At 43.0% G+C, this 12462-nt stretch overlaps 1 non-coding gene across 1 annotated transcript; it reads left to right on the forward strand.

Moving 5' to 3' along the window:
- The first annotated feature begins 9221 nt into the window (after positions 1–9221).
- Positions 9222–9328, forward strand: LOC133781154 (small nucleolar RNA R71). The gene has a single exon (XR_009869948.1). It is a non-coding gene; the product is annotated as a small nucleolar RNA R71 (small nucleolar RNA).
- The last annotated feature ends 3134 nt before the right edge of the window (positions 9329–12462 follow it).

Consider the following 12462-nt stretch of genomic DNA (forward strand, 5'->3'; position numbering starts at 1 on the left):
AGAACAAGGGAAGAGAACTTACCGGACGCCACCTCAGTATGGCGAAGGAGGTGGTGGAGGTGGCCACTGGTATGGAGTGTACTGGGGCGGAGGAGTGAAGTAATTCTCATCAGCAGAGCTCATAGTCCACCTCGTTACTAAAGCATTCAACTCCTCAATGTGAACCCGCCCGTACTCATTTTGTTGCACCATGAAGTCATTATAGTGCTGATTTTGCGCATGATGCGATTGGATTAAGTATTGATTCTGCTGAATAAGGTAATCCAATCGAGCATGCGTGCGCTGCGTGTGCTCATCAATTGGTCCACCAATTGCCAAATTCGAAGGTGGGTTACTGGGACCTGCTTCATCTGCTTCCTCCTCCTCAGCTTGATCGAAGTCCACTGTGTCATCAGCCCGGCTGCGCTTATTTTGCTGGCTAGAGGCAGGCGGCGTAAGAGAGGCTGAAAGGAATGCCGTAAACATAGTCTGATTGATTGCCCCCATTGGCCTCTGGACTAGATCGCTGGGGTAGACTGGTACCTCATAAGTGTTGCAAAGAGTTGAGAGGAAAGTACCATGGGCAACACCAGCTGTAGTATTGAATCTGCTAATGTTGCGAATGCTATAGCGGATTATGCGGCCCACATCAACTTTCATTTGAGTCATGATAGCATACACCAACAAGCAGCGCTCTCGATCAATAGAAGACAGATGAGATGTTGGCAGTAAACGTGAACTCACAAAATAAACCCACGCCTTCGCAATTGGATTTAGCTGCCACCTGTACAACTCTTTGGGCTTTCCGTTATGATAGTTAAAGCATGCACCTTCCACACTCAAAATGGCAGCCACAGCATCATAGTCAGGCTCCTCAAAATGGGCCAACTGCCAATGTTCATCCTCTTGTGCAGACAATGAGGGGAGGCCCAGTAATTGGTTAAAAGCATAAGATGTTGTAGGCACCAATTTACCCCTGATAAAATTTTTCTGTTCTGCATCAAGATATGAGAAGTTGGCAAAGAATTCATATATCTGAGAGCAGTTGGCTGAGCCCACATAAGTAGAGTCACATAGGAAACCCCAATTACGTCGCACTATTTCAGCTTTGATAATGTCATAAGCAGGGTTTTGTACAACAGTGGCCTCATTAAGCTCAAACCCCCTTTCCCTTACCACCAATCTCTTATGAATCTTTTTAAATAAATCAACTGCGTCCTTATTGACAAATAAATTCGTGTCATAATCAGCTGGGGCAAGTGGTGTTGGTGGTGGTTGAGTGCGGGATGAGGAGGCTTTCTTTGAGGAGGTACCTCTAGGGGGATTTCTCTTAGGACCCATAGTGTCTTTCAAAACAAGAACAAACTAACCCCCAAATAGGTTTTCAAGAACTTGAGTACAATTTCCCTTTGGTGCCACGCCCCCAAAACTTACTGATTAACACAATCAACAGCCCAAACACTAATTCCCAAATAAACAATTTACAAACCCCTTAAACGTCTCACAAGAAAAGCATAGAGCAATCCACAATACCACAATGCAATCTATTCTCCAATCAAAAGTACTAGAATAGATAGGAGACACTTACTTGAACGGCATAAAAGTTCTTCTTTTTGTCTCCTTGGCTGATGGAAGTCTCAAAAATTAGAGAGAAAAAGAGGTTTGAGTAGGAGAAGAAATTCTGAAAGTGATAATGACTGAGAATGTGGCCAATTTAGGGCTTTTTATCCCAAATTTCGGACTCGGGCCGCGGCATTACTGTGACCATGCCGCGACCCGCATCAAATCTCCAGTGTATAATGCCGCGGCCCTCTGATACCTATGCTGCAGCCTGCCTCGATATTCTGGGAAAACTGGGGTTAAATGCCGCGGCCCTCCTCATCCATGCCGCGGCCTGCCCCTATACTTCAAAATTCGTGGGCCTCTGGAACCCCCAATGCCACGGCATCATATGGCTATGCCGCGGCCCTTAAGGATTTTCTATTTTTTTTATTTTTTTAAAGTTTTTTTGATTTTTCACGTTTTTCACGATTCTAAAAGTCCAAAAATAAACCAAATATCCATTGTTTACAAATACAAAAGTAAAATAAATAACAAGTAAAACATAGGGTGCCTCCTACAAGCGCTGTCGTTAACGTCATTTAGACGGATGCTGAACCCCTCTTTAGAGAGGCTTCAGAAGGAGGATAGACTTCGCTTGATCAAAACTACCACCCAAGTAGGGCTTCAATCTCTGACCATTGACTTTAAAAGAATCACTTGAGTTGCCCCGAACTTCTACAGAATCATATGGAAAAACTTGAACAACAGTGAATGGCCCTGACCATCTTGACTTCAATTTGCCAGGAAACAGTCGCAGTCTTGAATTGAAAAGAAGTACCTGCTGCCCTGGTTGGAACTCTTTTCTGATTAAGTTCTTGTCATGCCAAGCCTTTTTTCTTTCTTTATAAATCTTGGCGTTCTCATAAGCCTCATTTCTGAACTCGTCAAGTTCATTCAGTTGCAACAGCCTTCGTTCACTAGCGGCACTCCAATCAAAATTCAACTTTTTCATAGCCCAGAATGCCCTATGTTCCAATTCAACTGGTAGATGACATGCTTTACCAAACACCAACCTGTAAGGAGACATGCCTATTGGTGTTTTGAATGCAGTTCTGTAAGCCCAAATCGCATCATCTAACTTTTTCGACCAATTTTTCCTTGAACTGTCAACGGTCTTCTCAAGGATGCTTTTGATTTCTCTGTTTGAAACTTCAACTTGCCCATTTGATTGAGGATGGTAAGGCAAATATTTTCGGTGATAAACTCCATAACGAGCCAGCAATGCATCCAGTTGCTTATTCACAAAGTGTTTCCCTTCATCGCTAATCAGAGCTCGGGGAGTGCCAAATCTAGTAAAAATATGTTTATGCAGAAAATTAAGCACAGTTTTACCGTCATTGGCTCTAGTTGCTGCAACCTCCACCCATTTGGATACATAATCCACTGCCAATAGAATATATTCATTGTTGTAAGATGGTGGAAAAGGCCTCATGAAATCGATGCCCCATACATCAAACAGTTCCACTTCAAGAATCCCCTGTAGAGGCATTTCATTTCTCCTCGAGATGTTACCAATTCGCTGACATCTATCACAAGCCTTGACAAAAACATTGGCATCCTTGAATAATGAAGGCCAATAGAAACCACTTTGTAATACCTTGGCCGCTGTTCTTGATGCTCCAAAATGCCCTCCACATTGTTGAGTATGACAGTGATTAAGAATGGACTACATCTCTTCTTCAGGAACACACCTTCTGATAATCTGGTCAACACAGTGCCTATAGAGAATAGGTTCCTCCCAATAGTAGTGTTTCACCTCAGAAAAGAATTTCTTTAATTGCTGCTTTGACATCTTAGACGGCACAATCTTGGCGACCAAGAAATTCACTATGTCAGCAAACCAAGGGACAACTAAAGTCTCACTTACCCCAAACAACTGCTCATCAGGAAAGTGATCATTGATTTGCACTACCTTATTATTTTCAGTCTCCTCCAACTCAAGTCTAGAGAGATGATCAGCCACCACATTCTCGCTGCCCTTCTTGTCACGAATCTCCAAGTCAAATTCTTGAAGCAAAAGAATCCATCTAATCAGGCGAGGCTTGGCATCTTTCTTTGACATCAAGTATTTAATGGCAGAGTGATCAATGTAGACAATCACTTTGTTACCAATCAGATATGGTCTGAATTTATCACAAGCAAACACAATAGCTAGCAACTCTTTTTTTGTAGTGGCATAATTCAGCTGAGCATCATTTAGAGTCCGACTAGCATAGTAAATAGACCTGAATACCTTGTCAATCCGCTGTCCCAGAACTGCCCCCACTGCGTAATCACTGGCATCACACATCAACTCAAAAGGCAATTCCCAATTCAAAGCTATCACAATTGGAGCAGAAATAAGCTTTTCTTTCAAGAAATTGAAAGCCCTCAAACATTCATCATTAAAATCAAAGACAACTCCGTTCATAAGTAGATTTGAGAGGGGCTTGGACACTTTAGAGAAATCTTTTATGAATCTCCGATAGAACCTAGCGTGACCAAGAAAACTTCTAACTCCCTTGACTGAAACTGGTGGAGGCTCAATGGTAGAAATTTTTGCTCTATCTACCTCAATTCCCTCACTTGAAATTTTATGGCCAAGAACAATCCCTTCTTTCACCATAAAATGGCATTTCTCCCAATTCAGCACCAGATTTGCCATCTCACAACGACATAGCACGTTCTCCAAGTTACCCAAACAGAGGTCGAATGATGAACCAAAAACAGAGAAATCATCCATGAAAATCTCAATACACCGGTCTACCATGTCTGAAAATATGGCCATCATGCACCGTTGAAATGTTGCAGGGGCATTGCATAATCCAAATGGCATTCTCCTGAAAGCAAATGTGCCATAAGGACATGTGAAGGTTGTTTTCTCTTGATCCTCTGGTGCAATAGCGATCTGATGGTACCCAGAATACCCATCCAAGAAACAGTAGTAGCTATGGCCTACCAATCTGTCAAGCATCTGATCAAGGAAAGGCAAATGAAAATGATCCTTCCTTGTTGCCTTATTGAGCTTGCGGTAGTCTATACAAATCCGCCACCCCGTTACAGTCCTTGTTGGAATGAGTTCATTATTCTCATTTTTCACCACAGTCATTCCACCCTTCTTAGGTACCACTTGCACAGGTGTAACAACCCGAATTCACTAATAAGGCTTAAGGGCCTTGATTAGTGTGCCAGGATGGCGTGTTGGGATTTATGTTCGATTTTGTGAGTTAAATGCATGGTTATAATATAAAGCGTGTTATGTGACTATTTGATTATTTGAGATGCATGACTATGTATATTAGTATGCATGTAGGCCCAGAGTGTGTTAGAAGGGCATAATTGTAATTTTGGCCATGTTGGGCATAACTGTATTAATATGTGATGATTGTTGAGACCACAGTGGTATGTGGGTATATCCGTGATTGGTAACTTTCGGCACGAGGCAATCCTAGAGCTGGATAGCGGGGAAAAGTCACAACGGGGCATTATAATTGACTTTGGACAAGTCAAGGAATATTTTTGATGTTGGGTTATGAAAATAAATAATTGGAGATATATTTGAGGTTAGGATGCCTAGGCGGGAATACTGGGGGATTTTACCATTTTTACCTCGGGGACATTTTGGTACCCCGAACCTTGAGGTAACCAGCTTAAGTTATAAAAACAAAACAAATAAACCATTTGGAGACTTAGAGAAACCGACCCAGCCTCCACCCTCTCCTCTTCTTCTTTCTTTCCTCTTTCTTTCATGAAATCCACAGAAATCTTAGGAGAAATCAAGCTTGAATTTCTGAAAATTGATGGTGGGATTTGGAGGTTTATCTCAAGAGTTAATCAAGAACAAATCAGGGTAAAGGTAAGCAATTAATTCTTTTTCTCAAGTTAAATTCTGAGATTTTGTTGGGTTGTGAATGTTTATGGATTTTGATATTCAAGGTGGAGTTTGAGGCTTGAAACTTTGAAGATAGGTCATGGGATCCTTTGGGAAACGATTCTACAACTGAGGTAAGGTTTAAATTAAAGTTTGATGGTTGAAATTGAGAATTCCATGGTTGGTTTTGAGTTTCAGGTTTGAAATTTCATAAATTTGGAATTGGGATTTTGGTGAGTGTTAGGTTGGATTTTTGGTGGAATTATGTTGTTTAAACCATCCTAATGTTGTGATTATTAATTGGTTTTGAATTGGGAGCTTTGGGATGGCTTAAGGTGAGGTTTTAAGCTTGAAAATGGTGGGTTTTCTGGGTTCGAAGGGTCGGGCTGCGGCATGGTTCTTGGAGGGCCGCGGCCCTTGAAGGCTAAGATGTGCTGAGGATGGAGGGCGGGCCGCGGCCCTTACCTGTTTCTGGGCATTTTTGTGGCCCTGTTTGGGGGCCATGCCGCGGCATGGTTGGGCCATGCCGCGGCGCTTAAGGAATTTTGGGATTTTGAGAATTTAGGCTTGGGAATTTAACCACGGGTGCTCGGGATTGAATCTTTTTATATTTTTGGTGAAGTTCAATGTTCCGGGGACTAGAACTTGGTTTAGAAACTCATTTGAGATTTATCTTATTGGTATCCATTATCTTGGTTGTTACTAGGTGTTAAGCTAGAGCTCGGGAAGTGGATCGTGCTCGGGGGCCGTCATTTTTCTATTTAAAGCATTTGGAATTAAGGTAAGAAAACCGTGACACCCGAGATTAGGGCATGGTCCCAGATTGTATTATGTGCAAATGTTTAACCTTAAATGAATCATGATGTGTGTGAATGATTGTTTCGAATGTACTATATGTGTGATTATGATGAAATGAACGGCAAGGGCCGAGTACGGCGTAGGCCGGGGCGGCCGTGGGGCCGAAAGTAACACACAGCACATGGGATGCTATAGTCAGGGCGGGGCCCGGTGGATACATGTGTTATGCTATATTCAGGGTGGGACCCAAGGGATACATGAGTTATCCTTACGGTGAGAACCGATACCCCAGGGCTTTGGTAAGGTTTCTGAGGCGGCATGGCCGTGTTTGCTTAGTCTAATGGTTGACTTGTTTATTTGTGGATTATCTGTTATGATAAACTGTATACATTGCATATGTTATGTTCTGCATGAGTTTTCTTGCTGGGCTTCGGCTCACGGGTGCTCCGTGTTGCAGGTAGGGCAAAGACTGAGTCAACCAACCATGAGTACGGAGAGCGTGAAGCGACACGTACATGTTTGGCCTGCCCGACTGCTTTGGTTGGGGGTTTATTCGAAAATGGCTGTAATAATCTATGATTTTATGATTTCTCAACTATAACCTTATTTCAAGATGTAATTAGTTTTCAAACCTTATTTTGGGATCCCAAATGTTTAATAATAGAAGTTTTAATGAAACGACGCATTTTCAAAGATTACAGCCTTAATTTTTTATTAGTCACACTTTTGTTTCAAAACCTCGGTTAGCGAGTTCATTGCACTGTTTTGTCTTAAAACTCACTTAGTAACGGCTCTAAGGAAGTAGGGCGTTACAACAGGGCTCACCCATGTGCTATCAGAAATTGGGTAGATTACCCCAACATCCAACCACTTAAGAATCTGCTCCAATACTACTTCCTTCATAGCTGGATTAAGTCTTCTCTGGGCCTCTATGGATGGCTTGCTATTCTCCTCCAATAAAATTTTATGCATCACTGTCGATGGGCTGATTCCTCTAATATCTGTCAAGGTCCACCCAATGGCCAATTTATGCTCCCTTAGAACCCTCAACAGTTTCTCCAATTCTACCTTTGACAGGCCAGCTGACACAATGACAGGTAAAGTTTCATTCTCTCCCAAATAAGCATAGCGCAAGTGATCTGGGAGGACCTTTAATTCCAACGGCGGTGGCTGCTGAATGGAGGTTAGCGGTTTATCAGTCGCATCTGCTAATTCTTGAAACTTCTTCCAATATGGTAAGAAGGAGTTTATCCAGTTTACACATTCTCTGATCTCAGCATCATCATCATCATCGCCCTCATCACCCAATAATACTGCCTCTAAGGCATCACTGCTCATCCTTCTCTTGGAGACTGCCTTTTCTATCACATCCACACTAAAGCAACTGTCACTAGCCACCGGATACTTCATAGACTTGAAGACATTAAAGACCACCTCATCTCCTTGAACTCTAAGCTTAAGCTCTCCTTTGTGAACATCAATAAGAGCTTGGCCTGTAGCTAGAAATGGCCTACCAAGAATAATTGGGACATCTGTGTCCTCCTCCATGTCCAGAACAATAAAGTCAGCTGGAAATATGAACTTATCTACCTTCACAAGAACATCCTTAATAATACCTCGTGGATGTGTTAACGATCGGTCTGCAAGCTGTAAAGTGACAGTTGTTGGTTTTGCCTCCCCCAAACTAAGTCTTTTAAACACAGATAAGGGCATCAGATTGATACTTGCCCCCAGATCACATAAGGCGTGCTTACATTCAAACTTGCCAATGGTGCAAGGTATGGTGAAACTCCCCGGATCTCTCAGCTTTTGGGGTAATTTCCTTTGTAAAATCGCGCTGCACTCTTCAGTGAGTGCTACAGTCTCATAGTCCTCCATTCTCCTTTTCTTTGACAGAATCTTCTTCATGAACTTAACATAACTAGGCATCTGCTCCAAGGCCTCAGCAAAAGGAATGTTTATGTGCAGCTTTTTAAACACCTCCAGAAACTTAGAAAACTGTTTATCAAGTGTAGTCTTTCTAAGCCTCTGAGGGTATGGAACTCTAACTGGCTGCTCAATAACAACTGGCAGACTCTGTTCTGACTGCTGATGGTCTTCAGTAACCCTTTCTGAATCAGACTGTTCACCCATCTCTTTATTCTGAACCATTGCCTGTGGAGGTCTAGGCTACTCAGTTTGCTTCCCACTCCTCAGAGTAATTGCCTGAACTTGCTCCTTGGGGTTGACTTCAGTATTACTAGGCAAGTTTCCCTGGGGTCTGTTATTGAGCAAATTGGCCAACTGCCCAACCTGTGTCTCAAGGTTTCGAATAGAGGATCTGGTCTCAGTCATAAATTGAGTCTGAGTATTAGTAAGAGTCAACAAGGAAGCTTGCAGTTCATTAGGCCTCTCAGGTTGAGGCATTGATTGTTGAGGCCTAGGCTGTTGTGATGACAAAGCTTGATTCATAGGTGGCTGAGGCGTGTTATTCTGAAATTGGCCCTGAAACTGAGGTTGTTGGCCTTGATTATTCTTCCACGAAAAATTGGGATGATTTCGCCACCCAGGATTGTAGTTGTTGGAGAATGGATTATTGAGTGGCCTTTGAAAGTTTCCCACCGCTTGAACTTGGGCATGATCCATTGGGGTGTTATTATTCATACAGATAGGGCACTGATCGACAGAATGAGCACCACCACACATTTCACACCTCACTGCCATCTGAACCGCATTAGCAGATACACTGCTTTGTTGTAACTGCTTTGTCAGAGAGGCTACTTGCGCTGTTAGAGCAGTGATTGCATCCAGCTCATGCACCCCAGCTACCTTTCTAACTCCTGATGATCTTTCCTCAGACCATTGATGATTGTTTGTGGCCATGTCCTCTAGCAGCTCATAAGCACCAGTTGCGCTCTTGCTCATAAAAGTGCCACCTGCTGCAGCATCAATAATGGTTCTGGTTGTAGGACATAAACCATTGTAGAAATTCTGTACTAGCATCCACTGTTCAATGCCGTGATGAGGACATCTTCTCAGGAGTTCCTTAAACCGTTCCCAAGCTTCATACAGTGACTCTCCGTCATTCTGGCAAAAGTTATTTATCTCTCCCCTCAATTTAGCAGCTTTGGACGGAGGGAAGAATTTGGACAAAAATTTCTGAGCTAGATCTTGCCAGGTGACAATAGAGTTTGGCTGCAGAGAGTTCAGCCAACTTTTAGCTCTGTCCCTTAGAGAAAATGGGAAAAGCCTAAGCTTGATTGCGTCATCACTCACCCCATTATATTTGAAGGTTCCACACAACTCCAGAAAATTGGACAAATGGGTGTGAGGATCTTCAGAAGGCAACCCATTGAATTGCACAGAGGACTGCACCATTTGTAGAATAGCGGGCTTTATTTCAAAGTTGTTGGTCTCTACAGCTGGTGGGCGTATACTATTTTGTACTCCTGTCAGAGTGGGTAGCACATAATCTCTCAGGCTCCTCTCAGCATTGGTCTGAGCCTGAACCCTTTGTACAACTCCAGGAGTTAGAACATTCCTGCCATCCCCGTCATTCTGTGCCATCTTCACAGATTTCTGGGCCTCTCTCTTGTTCTTTCTGATTTGATTGCAAGACTTTTCAATCTTAGGATTCAGAGGAACAAGTGTGTCTTTTCCTTTTCTGCCACGCATATACCAAAATTCACCTGAGATAGACAAATTAAGCTACTAAATGCTCCCGACCCTAACATCCAAAGACATGCCCGCCCTCGACACACCATTCAGCCGGATGTTGAGTGGTATGTAGTTTCTGAAAGCAGGGTGACGATCAGAATGATCGCCAATTACTTAAGGAAATACGGTCTCCCAGGGGTGACCTTAGTCAGACCCAAACCAGACCAAAGGGTGAATCTGCTCGGAGGCGCCTTCAGCGCCTGGTTGAGGTTTCATATCGAGGCAGGGGCTACCTTGCCTCTTCACTCATTTTTTCAGGGGGTGGCCAACTATTTTGGAGTTTCCCCTTTCAAATAACCCCAAACAGATATAGGATGCTCGCTGCACTCTATATACTGTACAGCCAAAAGAAATGGCCCGTGCCATCGCCTCATGAGGTCAACTACATGTTCGACCTCAAATCTAACCCCAACCAAGAAGGCACGGGGTTCTTCCACTTCTGTCATCAGGAAACCGGGCGCACTTTCCTGGCTGACACAACCCACATCTCAAACGTGGGGAGGTACTATCACGAGTACTTCATTACTGCTGACATGGTCGCGGACAACCTGGCTTTCGCACGAGGAGGTAAAACTTTCCTATCACTGGCTGACTTCTTCACTTAGTGTTCTCCTCCACAATGTCTTAAACTGTTAATGACTTCCAGGCCCATGGCTGCGACCAAACCCAACTCCAGACATGGAGTTGAGATCGGCGCTTCTAGCCAGCATGACTGATGCTGAAAAGAGTATCAAGAATCTGGTTACAGAGGCTAACCTTAGGTTAGTTGGCCTCTGGGCCCCTCAACTGGACACGAGAGGGCCCTCAGAAGGGAGTGCCTGCGCCGAGGAGGAACCCGAGAAGCAACCTCCAGCGTCACCTCCTCGGAGGAGACTGACTAGGGTCATGATCAGGGAACCTGCTGGCAGTCCTCCAGCAGAGAGGCCCTCGACCCCCTTGGGGAAAGGGAAGAAGAAGGCCACCGAGCTAGTCGACCTCTCTGACAATTCGTCGGATGGCAATGGTACAGTTATTTCGCTTTTAGACACTTTGCCAATTCCCTGTCATCTTTTTGATGGGGACGAAAATTTTAAATATGCTCCAAATTTCGGGCCAGACTTCTTCATGTCAAAGAATGAGTATAAGACTAGTAGAGTCTGTAGTGTAGCGACCAGTAATAATAGCTCGGGTATTTGACTTTGCAATCCTTTTTTTCTTTTTTTCTAATGTAATGTACTTAATCATTCATGCTATCTCACTGTTCGACTTTGTTCTTGCTTTTCAGACATGGACTCCGCCAATGTGTTCGACCTCTACAGCACTCCAGAGGCTGTCGCGACTCCTCCAGGTAAGAAGAAAACTAGTAAGAGACACCCCGGGGAGAGCAGCAAAGCGCCCCAGGCGAAGAATGCCCGGAACACAGGCCCTTCGGAGGAAAGGCCCTCTGCCACCACGACTCCACCTTCTCCCCACGAGCAGCAGACTCCTTCTGCTGCAGCCGGATCGACTCCTTCTCCTGTGGCCCCGACTGACCAACCTCAGCAGGTTGATCCTGCTTCAACTGGGAATGAGATGGTTGGTCGTGCCTTTATACTGATCAAGGAGACGATCAGTAAGATCACGAAGCACGAACACTGCCGAGAGGCAATGGCTGCTACGGAGACGCTGGGAGTTGACCCAATTCTGAACCGTGCCTTGAACGAGTTCACCAGTGTAAGTCATCTTATTTTGTGGAAACAGGTCTTCTTTAGTTTACTGCTTGTCTAACTTCTGTTCTGACTGCAGGGCATGCTAACTGTTGCGATATTTTTGCTATGCAAGTGCACACAGTCGCAAACTCGTAATAAAATGGTAAAACCAAGTATCGTCCTCAAGGACTGATTTATCAATTACCAGTCAATTAATTTCTTGTTCTATTTGATGAATTGAAATTCTTGATTTTTGTAAATACAACAAAAGAAACTATAAATTGCAGAACCAATAATTGAAAATTGAATGGAATAACAACTAATGGAAAAAAATTTAATTTAATCACTGAGAAACAATTAGGATATTCAATCTCATCAACTATCCTCCCTATTATTCTCTAATGCAAAGTGTGAATTCTTCTTCTTTTTACCTAATTCAATTAACAAGTTGATACAGCAGCCTATAATCATACTATGAATTATAAACTCAACCTAGGTGACAATTTCCTATATTTCTATGGTAAATTGAACCACACAGGTAGCATTAATCTCAACAACTTAATAACAGTTACACAATTAATTCAGATACTTTCGTTCTAAATTAGAATTATGTCCAATATAACCACAGCAGAATTAAATCTCACTTATCAGATTTTGACTTAAAAACATATGTAAATGACTAAAGATGGCCAACCAATAATCAATCTATAAGAACAGGTTATATGGAATTGAAGAAGAAGAATATTAAAATTGCATTAGTTCATAACAGAGATTCAAGTGATTCAATTAAACATCCTAAACAGAAAATTAGTTCATAGCCATAGTGCCAATCACAACAGAAATTAAGAATAACATCAGGAAGAAGAAAAA

This window comes from Humulus lupulus, chromosome 5, assembly GCF_963169125.1.
Source record: "Humulus lupulus chromosome 5, drHumLupu1.1, whole genome shotgun sequence".
Lineage (NCBI taxonomy): Eukaryota > Viridiplantae > Streptophyta > Magnoliopsida > Rosales > Cannabaceae > Humulus > Humulus lupulus.